The sequence below is a fragment of the Sturnus vulgaris genome, chromosome 5 (genome assembly GCF_052056855.1).
Source record: "Sturnus vulgaris isolate bStuVul1 chromosome 5, bStuVul1.hap1, whole genome shotgun sequence".
Taxonomy (NCBI): Eukaryota; Metazoa; Chordata; class Aves; order Passeriformes; family Sturnidae; genus Sturnus; species Sturnus vulgaris.
Window position 1 is genome coordinate 57,038,596 of NC_142247.1, and position 17,371 is coordinate 57,055,966.

Consider the following 17,371-nt stretch of genomic DNA (forward strand, 5'->3'; position numbering starts at 1 on the left):
TGTACAGCTCTGCTTTCTCTTCTCAGAGAAATGTTGCAATTTTAGGGAAGTTTTACAAGAGAATTGGATTTCAAATTAATTTGTTATTCTGATTTTTTAATTTCATTTCTAGCATACTGTCAAAATACTGGTTTAATATGAAATTGTGGTTTTGGCTTTTTTTTAAAAGTGGTATCAAAAAGGGAATTTGGAAATATCTTGTGATGTGACTGTGTATAAACATTTGCATAGGTAAGCAGTCTTACCTTTTTTTTTGCCAATTTTTGATCAGAATGAAACATTATAATGCATTTGCTAGAAACCAGATATTTTGGTTTACTGAAAATGAATTAATCAGTATATTCCACTTGTAGATTAAGCTATTTCTCTTGGATTCATTGTTGTCAGCATGAAAGCAACAAAAGACAGAGAATAGCCTGAGAAGATGGGGGAGTAGTTGTAGTGGTCATTATTTTGAGGGAATGCATCTGATGATTGTCCTAGGGGAATGAGCCAATAGTCCTCTGCCAAAAAATTCTCTAACAAATTTCCAGCAGTCAGTTTGGAATCAGAAAGAACCACTCTGCTACATACAGAATTCTTTTCCTTGGGCAGAGAATTATATATGACAGGTACACAGATGCATTGCTTAATTTTCTTGAGGGTGCTCAGGTACAGCAATGACAAAAATGAGCACAGGAGCTTACATAGCATAGTCTTTCCTCACAATCTGATATCAGAATAGTTAATGACTACCAGAGAAAGGAGGGAAGTCTATCTACTAGACATAGTGCTAGTTTCCAAGAAGATAAATGAAATTGTGATGAAGAAAGATTGGAAAGCAGACTGATTTGTAATTTATTACATTTCTACCAAAAATGAAACTAGACACATTAGAAATATAAAATAGAATTTACAATAGTGTAAACAAACTGAGATAGGCATGACCTATCTCTTCCAATACATTTTCCATGTAATCAAAGCACAGTGTGTGATTAAAAACAAGTTTACACTTTTTAAAATATATTTATTGTAGTTGTAGCCCTGCAAGGAACATATGACTCACAACAAATATACAAGTACAAAATATGATTAAAGAGAAAGTTAAACATTTGTAACGAGCCTCCATTATGTATATAATATGACAGTAAAATAAATTCATTAAAATTGAACGCGCTAGAATGTACTTAAATGAAAAACATTTTCTATAGTGTTTTCTAACAGGAAAGAGTGCAGTGCTGTGTTTAATTTACAGGAAAGAGTTCACAAATTCTGTTAACAGTTAAGGGTGTTTCTTTTATTTATGACATTTTGTTATTGATACTTGAAAGGTCACCTGTTCACAGTGTTAGCATATTTCAACAATTGTAAAACTGATTTTTTACCTAATGAATTTAATATTACCTAAAATTATTTACCTAATGAATTAAAATTAAAAATGGTTCAGGGCTGAGCCTAAAGGGTAATGAAGAGACTACAATTAAAAAAAAAAAGAAGATAGCATGTCAGGAAAGGGTATAAAATGAAATTCAGTTTCTTATTTATACTGGAAGGGAAGAGGAAGATATATAAAATTCAGTTCACAGCATCCTGAATCCTGCAGATAGAAATGTCTAAAATCATCCTGGTACAAGAATACAAGTATGGCTCAAATATTGTTGCCCAGTTTTTGGGCCACATGTGTGGCTGCAAACCGAAGTTTGGGATTCAAAGAGTAAAACTTTTTATGTCCACAAACGTAAGCCACCCTTTATAAAAAGAGTTATGCTTTAATTCTGAAAGTTTGAGGGAAAAGAAGATGCAAGCTTTCATATAAAACTTCATGGCTACAGAAGAGAAACCTACATTTGCTTCCTTCTTGTACCAAAAGATGACCACCTCTCCTGAAGAATGCTCAGACAATAGCTGGAAATACCACAGTCAGGGTTTGTGCAATTTGTGCATCCTTCCCGACAAAGACGCTTCTCTTCAAACAATTAATGAGAAGAATTTAACAAAGTAGAACTAGTGATTTATACTTTATAGGCTAATAGCCAAGATGCATTGCTAAAGCAAAAGAGAGATTATGGTTATGGACAACATTTCTGTAGAATATACCTACTTTTATTTTGCAGCCTTAAAATAATCAGAACAAAGAACAGGCGACTTTCTGATCATCAGGCATGGGATCCCATGTTTTCATTCTCTCCATAACAGCTGGCATTCTGTTTTAGGATATGTATATTTGAATGAAATTCATAATCCACCATCATGATCTTGAAATATTCTATTATCTGTTGCTTCATAAGCAGGTTATTCAGTGAATTGATGCCTATTATTTTAAATCCATGCTACTAGTTCTCCTCTTCACTTGAGATTTGTCTTCTAAATATATTCTTGAGTATCAGCTCATTTTCTTTACCAATAATTAAATAAATTCTTTATTCACACAATTCCTTTCACAGTTTATCAGTTTTTCATTTTACTGGAAGTTCAGACACACTGTGCTTATTTTAGGAGTATAGGTGTAGAAGTCTATCATTCTCCCTCTACAGTGTCCTTTTATGTCCATCAAGACATCCGTAATTTGTCTATCCAGGAAATATTTCTAAAATTTAACATCTATTAAGTCTCAGGCTTTGAAAAAAAAGCTGAAGGAGTTTATTAATTTTGACTTGCTGTGAAGAAAATTAACTCAGTAACAAACAGGAACAAGGAGAGAATTCCAAGGAGGTCTAATTGCAATATATCAATAAATTTCCACAAGTAATAATTTTTAGCTTTCTCCCATTTTCCTAATTATGAAGCAAATTCACCTAACATAAATAACCATAAATCAGAGAGCTGTTAGGTTTGGAAAAGCCCTCTGGAGATCATCCAGTACAACCCCCCTGCCAAGGTCGGGTCACCTAGAGCAGGTCACACGGGAACACATCCAGGTGGATTTTGAGTATCTCCAGTGAGGGAGACTTCATGACATCCCTGGACAGGTGACAGAGTGCTCTGTCACTCAATGTAAATAACTTCTTCCTTGTGTTGAAGAAAAACTTCTTGAATTTCAGTTCATAGACATTGATCCTTGTCCTGTGACTGGATAGCACCAAAAAGTCTAGCACTATACTCTTGACACCTGCCTTCCTGATATTTATGTGCATTAATATCCCCTCTCAGTCTTCTCTAGACTAAATTCTTGTTATCAAACAAAATAACCACGAGAATGGCTTAAAACCAATGTTTTAATTTACTATGAGTGGAGAACCAAGAGGTTGCACTCAGTCAGCTTATGGTTCAATGAGAGAATTGTTTCATTAACCATGAAACAATAGTTTTTTTTGAGTAGCTCAAAGTTTTTCTGGTTTGTGATACTGTGCCTTCTGCTTCAAAAACAACGTATTGTAACCTTAGCTCTACAAAAACTGGCCTTCAAATATTTAAAGCACTTTATCAGAACCAAGTCTACTACTTTGAGAAATGATGGATGTTCAGAACTTAGGTTTCTGAGGAAAGATGAGGTATGATTATACTGCTGTTTGGCTTTCAGAAAAATAGTATCAGACATCATTAGAGTTACCAAAGAATCATTACACTTGAGAGCAAACGCATGAACATTAGATTTAATAATCAGCTCAGGGCATAATGTTTTCAGTCCTAGTTGCTTTGAAAGCAGTTCTCGATGCAACCTGACTCCCAAGATGTGCTCTGTCTTGTGATGTATTTCCACAACAATATATAAAGAAATCACAACCAATTTTCCCCTGAGTCTTTGTGATCTGAGAGGCTAAGTGGCAATGTCTTTGGTCTGCAAATCAGTGCCTAGTTACAGGACTGAAAGGTCATGGATATTGTCCTGTTTTAAAAAGACATATACATGAAAAAGTTTTTTCAAAAGCTGGTGTGTAGACTAATAATATTCAAACACTAAAGAAACATCAAAGCACCGAGTGAGTTTGGGAGGTTATTCTATATTCAGGTTGATATTGCAGATATCAGAGATTTTGGATGAGAATCTGCTGTCCTCCTGTTGCACTGAAATTAACAAAATTGCACAGCTTTCAGGTGCTAAATATTAAGTGATGACATCTTTAAGACATCAAAGCAATGTATGGAAAAATTAGAAGTTTGCTGAAAGAGGATAGCAAAAAACATTTACTTAATTAGATTCTAACCTATATGCTTCAAAAAGTATAATAACTATGTAAATAGTAAGCGGATATAATTTGTGTTTGTTTTTAATATGCTTTTAAGAATTATATTCAACTTCATTATTAATTTTAAAAATCAAGTGATGCTAGAAAATACTTTTCTTCACTGTGATAGATAGTAAAAGAAGAAAAGAAATCTGATACTGCAACAAATGGGGAAAAGATGACATCTATAGTTGTATTCTTGAAAATAAATTTCAAAATTCTGAGACTTTTAAGAGGGAAAAAATCCTAAATTCAAATATGTTCAGTAGTGCTCCTTTTTATCTCTCAAATTCTATAGGCAAATTTATTCCTTCAACAATTAACCTTGACAAACTGATTGTTTTCTAAATCACATATTTTTGATATGTACTCTTGATTTGAATATTATATAGTGAAGATGAACATTGTAAGCTGATTCTCTAGAAGCTTTCATAGTACCTTTTTAAATACTTGAAAGTCTCCATAAAAATCCCATTTAAAATTTATTAAACAGAAGTTGTTGATTCCTGTATCCTTCTATTCAAAAATCTGTTTTACAGGTCACTAACGTTGGTCAGAGTGCAGTGCCTGGTCCTGAGGCTGACTGGTCAGTCACAATTGCCAAATGTACCTGCTCTGAGAGAGTGCAGCCATTTCTGAGCTGCTCACAGGAATTGGCTTCTGGCTTAGAAATGAACATTTTACAATGGCTTTAAGAAGCAAACTCGGTCCATACTGGATTCTTGAATCTTAACTCATCTTTTAAAGCCCAGCTTCACACAATTGTTTGCTATTCTATGACTTCGTATATACTAAATATGATTACATACAGTGTCACATGGGAATAAGAATATTTGTTTACTGAGAGAATTTATGATTTACATTTGATGATTTTTATAAGGTATAGGTTTTAATAATACCTTAATTGTTGGGCTATGAGCCTGATAAACACAATTAATACTAGCTTAAAATAGGCTACAAAATTTCTTCATAATGACCTTTAAAAGACTATAAAATTCTCTTCAGGTAGGCTTAAATTGGAAATTATTAATTTAATAGGTATTTACTATTATTTTATTATATTTAATTCAGCAGTGTATCAGAGTATATTAAGCTTTCTAAAAGCGATTTTTTTGCTTTGCTTTTTCTCCAAAATAATTAGGCTCAGACTGCAAGCACCTAATCACATCCTAAAATAAAATAAAATTCTTATTGCCATTTCAAAAACATATTGAAAGCTGCTGATATTTCACTTTGTTACGTTTAAATCACAAATCTTTACCTTATGGCAGTCAAAAAATTATTTCTTCATAATCACTGTAACCAAGGCACTTAAAACATAAACAGATTACTTGTTTCACAATACAAGTTTAATTGTAATGCTGTATATTGTAATACTATGGCTTTTAAGATACTGGGAACACAATTGATTAGACAGCAAAGTCTTTCCACAATATCTTTTTTAAGTTTCTTTTGTAAACTCACACCTTGATTATTCTGAAATTGGGAACTAATAACAAAGTTACAATTGACACCAAAAAAGGTTCCAGGCCCCTTATTATCTTATCAACTCTCATACCTTTTCTCTGTACCCTTTCCTTGGACAGCTCCACACAAGTGTGAATCATTTCCTACTGCAGGACTGGATAACTCCTTCCTGTATTTAACATGACCACCTGACCCCATCTGCCTGTGTGTCCCTTGCATGGCCACCTGACCCTGTGTGTCCCTGACATGACCACCTCACCCTGTCTGTCCCTGGCACGACCACCTGACCCTGTGTGTCCCTTGCATGACCACCTGACCCTGTCTGTCCCTGACATGACCACCTGACCCTGTGTGTCCCTGGCATGGCCACCTGACTCTTCCTCCCCACAGCACAGCCAGGACACTCCAGCTGGCTCTGGAGCAGCTAACCCACTCTTTCACAACTCCCATCCTCATGGGACATAGCTGTGCCCTATTAAGGGCAAGGATGTTCCCAGTCTTTGGTAATTAGTACAGCTGCAATGTATCAGGGGTGAGATTGCCTTCAGCGCTCTCTCTATTCTCGTATAATCCATCCTCCCACAGGAAACTTCAAAAAGAAAAATGGGAAAACAAAAAGCATGTTCAATTCATCTGCAACTTAACTAATATCTCCATTGTAGCACTTTCATCATGTTTAATTATTTTGAACGTTCTCCAAAATACAGTAAAACAAGTGAGAAGAATCTCCAGTTTTTAGAATGTTTTCTACGTAATACACTGGATTTTGATTTTTAAAAAAATGCTTACAAAAATACACTTTAGGTGCTGTTTAATGACTTTGAAACTTCAAATTGAAATATTTTACTACTTTGATTATTGAATTTTTTAATTGTGGTATGTTCTTGAACCACCAAATTGTTACATTTCATATTTATTTACAGAAATACAAATTAATATATTGGCTTCAAGACAGTGGAGAATAATAAATCTTTATAGTGAAAATTCCGAGAATAAAGTCTTAGTTCATATATTCGAGGCATGGCTAGAGTCCCAGGTGTGGAGAGAATGACACTGTAAGTGGCTAGGTACTTATGTTCAGCATTTTGTACTTACTAGAATTCACAAAGTGGAACTGAGATCAATAAATCTCTTGTTTCCATCACCATGAACACAATTAATTGCCTAAATCCACATATTTCACAACAATATAAAAACGGACAATCAAAACAAAACACAATTACTGCTCAAGAGACAGATGAGAAAATCTTATCCCACAAAAGAGGATGTGATATTCCTTCTTTCGTTCATTGCAGTACTGTTCTGGCAGTAGGAGGAAGATCACAATACAGAAGTCTCTCTGCTTGCAGAACCATGATGCAAGTACAAAATATAATGTGAGTATTAGCATATTTTTGACACCTCAGGAGCTCTACAATTTCTTATGATTGAATAGATATTAAATGGAGTTTTCTGCTCAGTTTGAAAAGCAGCATCCCACACCTCTGGTTATCAATTATCTTGTGCTTCTCATGCATCCATCACTTCAGTAGCTCAGTACCAGTCAGAGCAAACTTCTTTCTGACATAATGATCACGGTTGTTTTATTGAATTCTATTGTGCTCTCTAGTTTTCTTAGTCATCAACATGAAAAAATAATGTTGTTTGATGGTTTCAAGGACACATTTAGAATAATTTTTCATTGGCCCGACAGTGTTTGAGTAAGGAAACGCCCAGAATTTGAAGCATTCTGGCAATGGCATCAATGCAAATATTGAAAGGAAAATGCTCTTAACATTTTCAAGGCATCTCATATTTTGTTTGCTTGAAAGCTAAATCAGTTATCCTGAGGAAAAATGTATACAGTTGGTATTTACATTTTGTCTCTTAAAGTTATCTGTTCCTGAAATAAGGTGGGGGCTGGAGGGTATGAGGTTGGGAGAGAGGTGGAGGAGAATATCACACTAATGTTATATTGAAACTTCAGCATTGTTTGTATAAACTCTACTAATATGCAGAATCTAGCCTCTGAATTATAACGTGGATTTTGTCTCCTACAAGTAAAGAAACCGGCTAAACCTTCCAGATCACTCTACCATATTGAGTAGTCCCTTCATAAGAGTACATTAGAACAAATTCTATCTGTCTGCCACGGTTCATATCTCTAGAGCTACCTAATGTACCAGTCACTGCAATATTCTGTACAATTCCTGCAGGTTCCTTTTACAGAGATTCAGGGAGAATGACTAAAGGCATGAAAAATACAATGTGTAATCTAGAGACAACTCAGTGATGATGAGCACAGTTGTATGCTTGGCTACAAGGGTCATACTCGATGACAACTAAATGCACTGGACTGTCACTTCAGTTTATAATCCTTTCTTACAGTCTTTTGACAGCTTCAAATATAAGATGCACATTTTTTGTTGTATTGGGGTTTTTCTTGCAGGAGTTTTTTAGCTGTCATTACTCCTTCTCATTACCAAAATCCTGGAAAGACTGTTTTGAATCCTTTGCTCTGAATCTTTGATTTCCACAACCAATACACCTAAACAAGACAGATTATAAGCATACTGTAAAGTTTTTATTCATGTCACCTTTACACAGTGATGACAGCTACTCTGTAGTGCAAAGAATGTATCAGATTATCAAGTGATGAAACCTCTCCAACTACTACAACAATGTATTTATTTCCTGATTTATATTACTGATCAAATAATCTTCTTTCAGTGACATTAGATTTTCTTCTCCTGAGAAATATGCATAAAATGGATTTTACTTCATTGGAGAGGTATGATTTCAGCTGTTTCCCTGTCTCCTCCTACTGTTATGGATTTTATATTAGTTCTCCCCACTACAAATAGGAAATGTAGTAGGCAGAATCAAAGCTAATATAGGTCATGTTCTTTTTACTAAAGGAAAGTTTAACATGGTTGGAACTTTGGAGTATAGCTCAATGATACAGAATCTGTCATATTTAAAATCATTTTCAAAGACAGTTAAATTCAGGTTACATATATTTGAACAAAGAGAGTAATAAGAAAGAAAAGGGTCTCAGAAAAAGTATGGTGACACGGATTTTTGGTACAAAATCAGTGAGTATATGCATGATCTACAAGATCAGGGAATTTCAGAATATTTACAGGATAAACAAGTGGAGAATACTAAAGTGTGTTTTCCTCTGAATTCAAATACTCTGGGAACAGCCACCCATGGTGCTGTCAGAGTGAAGGGTGTGCTTGTTGAGGAGGGGAAATTGCAGCAGTTTTGAGCAATTAGCTAGAACAGCTGGCAGGCTGTGCCTGGGATTTGGCTACATAAAGCAGCAATTTCATCCCCAAGGGTCTGTCTGTGGCCATCACCAAATTTTTTAGAAGATCGACATGTGAGCTAAGACACTTCTTGTACACTTTATTCTTTATTTTCCACCTTGATGTGTAGCTTGTGCTTCTCTTAAAGAGCTTTTATGTGTGCCAAGACAGAGAATAATGGTCTAGGGATGCTTGAGGTCTGTCCTGGTTTAGGACAAATTTGGGAGGAAACCTCTGAATGAGGTCCCTCTAGGATAAAGGAAAAAAAATTGGAGAGAAGTGGAGGAAAAAGAAAACTGTTTATTCAACAGGCAACACACCTCCCAGCACAATCATGAACAATATCAAACAGCAAAACCTCTCGCTGTTCCGAGGAGATGGCAGATTTAGAAGAATTCTTTCCGTGGCTGCCCGGCTCACTCACTCTGCTCTCAGTCCCTCCTGTGCTGGGGAATGCCCAGGCCAGGCCCCGTGGGACACAGGTGTGAGCTCCCGGTGCTCTTCTGGGTTTTCAGTCCAGAGCAGGTTCAAACAGTTCCAGGAAAACAGAAAAAGGGGAAAAAAAAGCCTCAGCTAGCCAGAAAAACTAACCAAGAGCAAAGGAGAGCTCTCTCTCGCTGTCCACTGCAGACAACACAGTCTGTGAGCAGGAATGTGGGTGAGCCCGTGCAGTCTCTGATAACAAACTCTGCACTTCTTCTTCCCTCCCCTTCACTCCTGGAACCAGTCTTAAAGTTGCAGAATTTAATATTCAACACCAACAGAACAGACGATTTGGGGATACAGGCATCACACAGTCACCCCAAGACAAGGTCATAGCACTGCACACCAGAAAGCAGATCAGGCCAAGGACAGCTCTGGGGTATTTTTATTCCTCTTGACACAAGCTACGTTTTTTCATCTGATTTTTCATTTTTCTGGGTGACACAAATCCAGCTCCATAAGTGAGGTACATGAAAAATGCTCATGAAAAATGAAAAACACTCAGAAGTTTTTTTGTCACACTGTTAATTTGTGTTAATTTAGTGTGTTTATAAATGACTGACACGGAGAAATCAAAGATCTTGAAACTGTATGTTACTGGGGGAATTTGACTTATGAGAATTTTGAATCAAATCAATGTCTCTATCTTCCAGTGGGCTGTTCCTAGGCTTCCCTTCAATAATTTATTAGTTTCAGAGTTTCTGGCAGAAGAACAGCTTCTTTGTCCTACATGTTTGACTGTATTGAATAAACCTCTGCTGCCATAGCATCTGGAACTTGGCAAAAACCGTCAGATATACAGTAAGGACTCAACTTTGTTCTGGATAACTCCTTAGAGCTGTACTGGCCCTTCCTGAATGCACAGATTTCACTAGATTAAAAAAGAGAAATAATTTGGTCTACAGGGTTGGAGTTGCACCAACTCCCACACAATATCAAAGTTTGTCTGTAAAAAGAAAGAAGTAAGAGAGAAAAAAATTAAAAGCTGTTAATTTAATAATTCATACATTTCAGTCTGACAATTCAAAATTTGTTTCTTCCATTTAATTAAAAAAAAATTAACTCTCTTGTTATATGTTTTAATGTCTCTGCTGTTATGCTACTTTGAGAATTCGTTCTCCCTTACTTCAATCTGTCCATGATCAAGACTCATTACTGTCAGTAAGCAGAGACAAAAAGCTATATTTTAGTTTGATAACCTAGTGGCTTCTCTTTCCATGGCTAAAGTAATATCTTAAGTTGCCAAAGAAGAGGTCAGGAGAATTGTGGCTCCATCTATCTATGTTTCTATCCCAACAGCTCACAAGGACTAGAGCTGTCTGCAAAGTAGTTTTATTCTGATATTACTCCACAATTTTAGAAAGCTGCATGCTGAAGCAACTGAAATCTACCAGATTAAACTGTTTTATTAAAATCCTCTTATTTCCCCCATAGTATCTGCATTGCAAAAGATTTTGCAGTTTTGCTGAACTTCATTCAACACAAATCATGGTAATTCATTTGCAAACATATGTATTAGTGTGCTCAGTTTGCTGTATCCTTTGAGAATGATAATGATGGATTTTTTTTTGCATGAATTATTGCACAAGAATGGATGATATCAGTGAAGTCATGCATCTAAAAGTTTCAGAAAAACAAGTTGATTTTAGGAGGCCAGCCTCATCACAGTCTTTTCAGTAGGGAAACACTAACCAAAAATGTGTGTTCATATCTCTTTAACAATACACATGCCGTTTGCTCATTCATGCTCAAATTACATATCTTTGAAGAAGTATTATTTAAGAATAATTGTGGTGTTTCATGGGCAGTGAAAATATTACATTATTGCAAAATTCAATATACACTTAAATATATCTATATCTATATCTATATCTATATCTATATCTATATCTATATCTATATCTATATCTATATCTATATCTATATCTAATCTATATCTATATCTATATCTATATCTATATCTATATCTATATCTATATCTATATCTATCTATATCTATCTATCTCTATCTCTATCTATATCTCTATCTATATCTCTATCTATGTCTATGTCTATATCTATATATCTATGTCTATATCATCTATATCTCTATATCTATATCTATGTCTATGTCTATGTCTAATGTATTTTGCAGTAGCAGATCTTTGAAATTTAGTAAAAGGTTTTAGTTAGTCAAAAGCAGTCCTGGGGCTCTTTAAATTTTGAAAGCCTGAAATTTGATCTAATGGGTGAGATGGAATGAGAAATTTCGAATGAACAGATGGAAAAGTGCAAAAAATCTAATTTCATAATAAGCCAGAGAAATAACATAGGCACTGTGAAGAAAGAAAGCCAAAGCAATAAAACTCCTACAAGAAACCCAATAAGAACTTTTCAAATAAATGCACATAAAAGACAACATTTTCAAAAAAGATAATGTGTTTGCTATTTCCACAACACTTGATGGGTTCAGAAAACCTAGGTATTTTTTATTCTCTTTTGTGGCTATAAACTAAGCCTGTCAGATAGATTTACAGATTTGGCTATCAAAATTGACATCTATAAGCTGGAAAATATTTAAACAGTATCTTCAAATGCTTTATTGCCATAATAGGAATGATTTTTTTAAAACTATATTTGAAAATTATGGTGGTGCTTTAGCTACTCATTTATCGTTAAAATAAACAGGAACAATAAAGGTACAAACTTCACTCTATTCTCTTCCCATGAACTTATTTGCAAATTCTGGTTTTTTACAATTTTAATAGGCTTCCCTGGTTCAATCCTCTTTGGGAAAAAAAAAAGTCATCATCAGAAAGAAGAAAAAGCATAATTTCTTCTTTTGACAGAAAGTACAAGTTATGAGTACTGGAGCTGCTTAAGCTCAGCAGAGACTCTCAAGAGAAAATAGGAGTTTCAATCTCCCAGCTTTTTGCACATTTCACTAAAGGCTCACAGATGGTAGCTCAGGGACTATGATGCAGAAGGCAGGGTATTACTTTGATGGAAAGGTGTAACCTTGTGAATGATTTATGTGAGTGCTGCTATATGTTCTACATTGTATTCTGTTGGCAAGGATGTCAAAATATGATTTCCACCTTCCTAGAATGGTGAGAGTTCAAAGAGTTAATGTGGAGGCCATCAGTGGCCAATTTGTCATTGGATTTTATGAGCTAGATAGGGCTAGAAGAAACATCTCTCTACAGCCTAGTTTAATCTCACACCATCTATATTCTTCTAGTACAGAGTTTTGGTGAGATAGTGTAGGGATGAGACATCTTTTCCATTATTTGGATGATCTGAAGAAATGCACTAGAGAGGATCATAGTGTCAGATAAATTGATTTGTCTATGAGACACTTTTTGAATTATATAATTTGAGGAAAGTAGAAAGGGGAATAATAGAGCAATGGAGGAGAAGGGAGTGCTTTATCCTTCTGTTTCAAGAAAGACTTAGTGTTTTTCAAATTCTCTATAACTACCAAAGGTTAAAAAGTACAAGTAAAGCAAGTTAGAACAGCACTCTCAGAGGAGTTATTAAATTATCACAGTGGTGAAACCTCTAGAAATCTTTGGGTTGAATAGTTTGATCCATTTTGTAAGATTCTATTTTCTTCAGTCAAAACAAGAGCTAAGTCTTCAGGGACATTCCTGATTCTATTGGGATTGCAGAAAATTGTCTTGGAGGTAGGTAACTTGTAGTTAATTTTATTTTATCACTTAACATATCTCCTTCCTTTTTTCAATATTCAGTGACCTTACGCAACCAGCTAGGCTTTTAAAACTTCCACTGCTTTTTAATCACACACATGAAGTTTCTGGCAGTCAGTAATGCAGTTTTGAATTCCCTCCCATTCACCACTATATACTTTCCTTCAGTTCTTTAGAAAGCTATGACAATTTTATGCTGAGAGAAAGGCTATGATAGAAGAGCTATTTCATATTTTTAATTAAAATAGTGTTCAATTTAATGAATACCATATTTTGAAATGAAAATAAATTTTCACCAACATATAAAAGGGCAGCAAACAACAGACAATAAATATCAACTCTTAACACCGTGATCTCTTCTTAAGAAGCTACTGATGACTTAATATTTTATTTTTTAGGATTCCTTTCCCATCCAGCCATGGCATCTTTGGAGTTTCAGTGAAATATATTTCAATCTTTTACTATGATTATAAGGAGACATATGAGACTTTCAAATGAGCATTATAAAGTATTTTCCAAACATTCATTTTCAGCATTTGTGTGTGTTTTTCTTCATTTTATATATATTTTAAATAAATTTAGAAAATCATTCTAAATAGGTTTCTAAACATCATATACTCTGTTTTTGGGGGGAGAGTTTTGTATATTTTAATAACTTCTTTAGAAAAGTCTAAATATCTGGAAAATAAATATCTCTGACTTAGACAAAGTTCTGATTCATATTATAGAAGTTATATGATACATGCAAGACTTTGATTGCTAATATTGCAGGAAAAAAATCAAAATTTTTATAGATCCCGTGCAAATGTAATGGATACTAACCACAGATCCAGCCTGTGGGCTATAAATATTGATGACTTTGATATTTTTTCAGTGACATTATTAATTAATTTCTGATAACTGGACTATGTTATTTCAGGGTTTCTGATTAATATGTTATATCTTTCAATTCTGGGCATAAAAGAATGACGTTCCCTCTCCTTTACTGAAGCTCTTGGCCTGAAACTTGTTCCCTCCAATACCTATATTTAATGTTGTGTCTCTATTCGCTTTGCTAGGATTATTTACTGTAAGAAGTCTAAGCAGTGCTAGGGATATTTTCAAAATCGAGGGCTGAGAGAATTGGAGCTTTTCCTCAATAGAGACTAAGATAGCTCTTTTTTATCTTAACAGAAAAGTCATGAAGTTGCTGAGAGCAACCATTGGTTCTGTACTCAGGGAAATAGGCATATTTGTTTGTGTCCTGTAATGTTAATGTAGAACACATCAGAAACTATTCTTTTAGAGATGTTAAATAGCAGATCTGGAACAGATAAATCTTAACAGTGGAGAACTATCACTCAAAAGAAATATAATATGCATGAGGAAAAGGGTGATTATAATCCAAGTTAAAATGTTTGTTTATGCCCAAGATGAATAAAGTATCTGTGGTAAATAAGAGACTCATACTCTCTTAAAATTCTGATTAGTAAAAACAACAGGATCCAATTTTATCCTGGAGGAATCTCCTCTTCATTACTGAAAGTAATGATCCTTCATGTTTTAGAATGAGTGTGTGGGGGTTTTTTTTCTGACAGCTGCTGAATTAATTATATGTATTCTAAGGGGTTTTAAAGCTAATTGTTCAACTAGCTCAACTTAAAATACCTAAACAGTGTGAAGACTTTGTAAAATATGAAAAATATTGAACAATTCAAACATTAGGCTTATCAGGCAGTTAAATTCTCATCTTTTGTTATATAACCACTTTTATTATGATTGAGATCAAGTGATTATTTTACTTCCTTGTTTTCTGTTTCAGTGTCCAGATAATACCTGAAACTTTCGGTTTGGTATCTTATTAATCCAGAGGTTTATCTAGATTGTTCTAAAGTGCATATATTGCAGTCTAGATTAAAGACAGTTAGTTAAAGAAAAAAAGGTGATAAGACACCCAGTATTTCCCAATACGTGTAAAATTGGGACCCATGTGGGAGCAAGCACATTGTTTAAGTACAATTTCTTGCTGCTCAAATTCACAAGAATTCCACATGTATTTTTCTTTCACTTTGAAGACTGTCTATTGAAATAGGTTATTCTATTTAAAATAAACAAGGCTGTAATTAACTCTTCTCTGGTTGCATTTTGATCTTTCCACCTCCAGAAGAATTAATTGCATGTTTTCAAAAGGAAGATCCTTTGAATGACATTGCACATTTATCAGACAAATGTTGAGGTATTTGAGGTTTTTTTAATGTATGAGCATATGCCATTAAAGATATGAGCAGAGATTTTTAAATGTACTCAGTGTCCTTGGAAAAATATGTCCTATGGAAAAATAGACTGTGTTTGCTAGGTTTGTTGTCATCTCTGTTGCTATGAAGACAACAGGTTTTAGAAGTTTCTAGAGGCTGCCAACTCCATTAGAGTTCTATTGGGTTAGTGCAGACAGAATATGATGAAAAAATGAGTTATTAGTATTCTATTTATTTTCTAATATTCTATAGTTATTGCTAATCACTACAATTTGTCTGACATTATCAAAGCTCTCCTGTCTTGATGTAGATTTATTATGATTTTGAGCAGGTATACCATTTGCAAGATAGCCTTAAGGGAACTCAGATGACAGTGAATTGTTGTGCATCTATTATAATAAAGCAAAAAATGCCTACAGATACAAAAGGAGTATTTTGTGAGAATAAATTTCTGCTATAATTTTCCACTAAGCATGGGTTCCCACTGTAGCTAGAGACTGATATAGTAATGAATAAACTATTGCAAATTGTTCAGCCACAAAATAAAGAATTTTAAAAATTTACTTCACTAGTTATGATTTCTAAAATGTTTGTTTCAAAGAAAACTTCAGCTCATTATTCTCTATTAACTGGTGCTGATTTGTTTACTAAGTTCTTTTAACATTTCCTTGTGGACGGCAGAACTCAATTCTTGTAAAAGAGATCATAGAAATCAAACTCAGGGTTTTGTTTGTTTGGGATTTTTTTTGTTGTTGTTGTTGCTGTTGTTGTTTTTTGTTGTTTTTTTAAAAATCTGTTCCACTCATAAACAATGACATCAGACAAAAGGATGTGTTAAGGTAACTATGAACTTCTTTCGTATTGTGCCACTCACAGTTTATATCACGGTCTGGCAGACATGATGCACAGTGAACAGAGAATCACCAGATTGCATTACAAATTATATCACTGCTTGGATATTTTAAAGCTCTGTCCCAGATGATCATCTCCTCTCCATGCCTACTTGGTGTCCATTTGCTAAACTACTGTCTATAGACATGTCAGAAAACTTTTTTTTTTCCTGGTGGGTAATAAAGAGAAAGGCAAAATTCTGAGAAAATTCTTTGGTTACTTTTTCTTCAGTGGTATCCTCAAACTCTTTATATACAAAATCCAGAGGTGGTTTTTTTTTTCCTTTCAGATTCCACAGTAATGTTACAATACTAAAATGTGTTTCCAAACCATCATTGCATTTTCTCTAACAGTAGAAGGGAAGCAACAAGGCTAGCTTTACACTTTATGAGGGTAAAAAAAGCAAGACTCCTTCAAAGGATGACTTTTAGTGATGATTAGGCTCCTGCTCTCAATAACTCTCTGAAAGGATTAGGGCAAGTGGATTACAGACACCTTTGTAACATACACTCTTATCAGGGAGTTATAAAGAATAAGTCTAGCAAAAAATTCCCCATGTGGGAGATTACACTGGATTTTAACTACCTAGCTTTTTATCATAAAGTTAAGTAGTTAAGTAAGACTTGGCAATATATATTTCTAAAAACCCTGTGTGGATACAAGGTCTTTTCAAGCTAGAAAATATCTATTTTATCTTACCTAAACCCTGACAACATTCTATTTCTTCCTAAACTTCTTTTGTTGGCTAGTGCTATCTTTGATGTGAGAATAAATTATGCCATTTTTTGCCTACATAACACAAATTGATGTGAAATAAGATAGTGAACAAATAGTTATTATGTGTAGATATCTTCCAAAAAGTCCGCTGTAAGTGCTAAACAATACACTTCACTAAAAATATGCTTTTGAAAACAACATGTCTAGAAATCTCAGGTGAGATAAAGGTCAGTTTTGGAACACAGCAGATAACTGCAGAGGCGAAAAGGCACTGAGCACTCAGATAATTAAGAATTGTGGAATTATTGGTCAAGAACAACTACACTTAAGATGCAATATTATAGATGCACAACTGGAATGATGTGTTGGTTTTGGCTTGGTTAGAATTAATTTTCTTCCCAATGGCTGATATGAGTCTGTGTTTTGAATTTGTGCTGAACGCAGAGTTGACAACA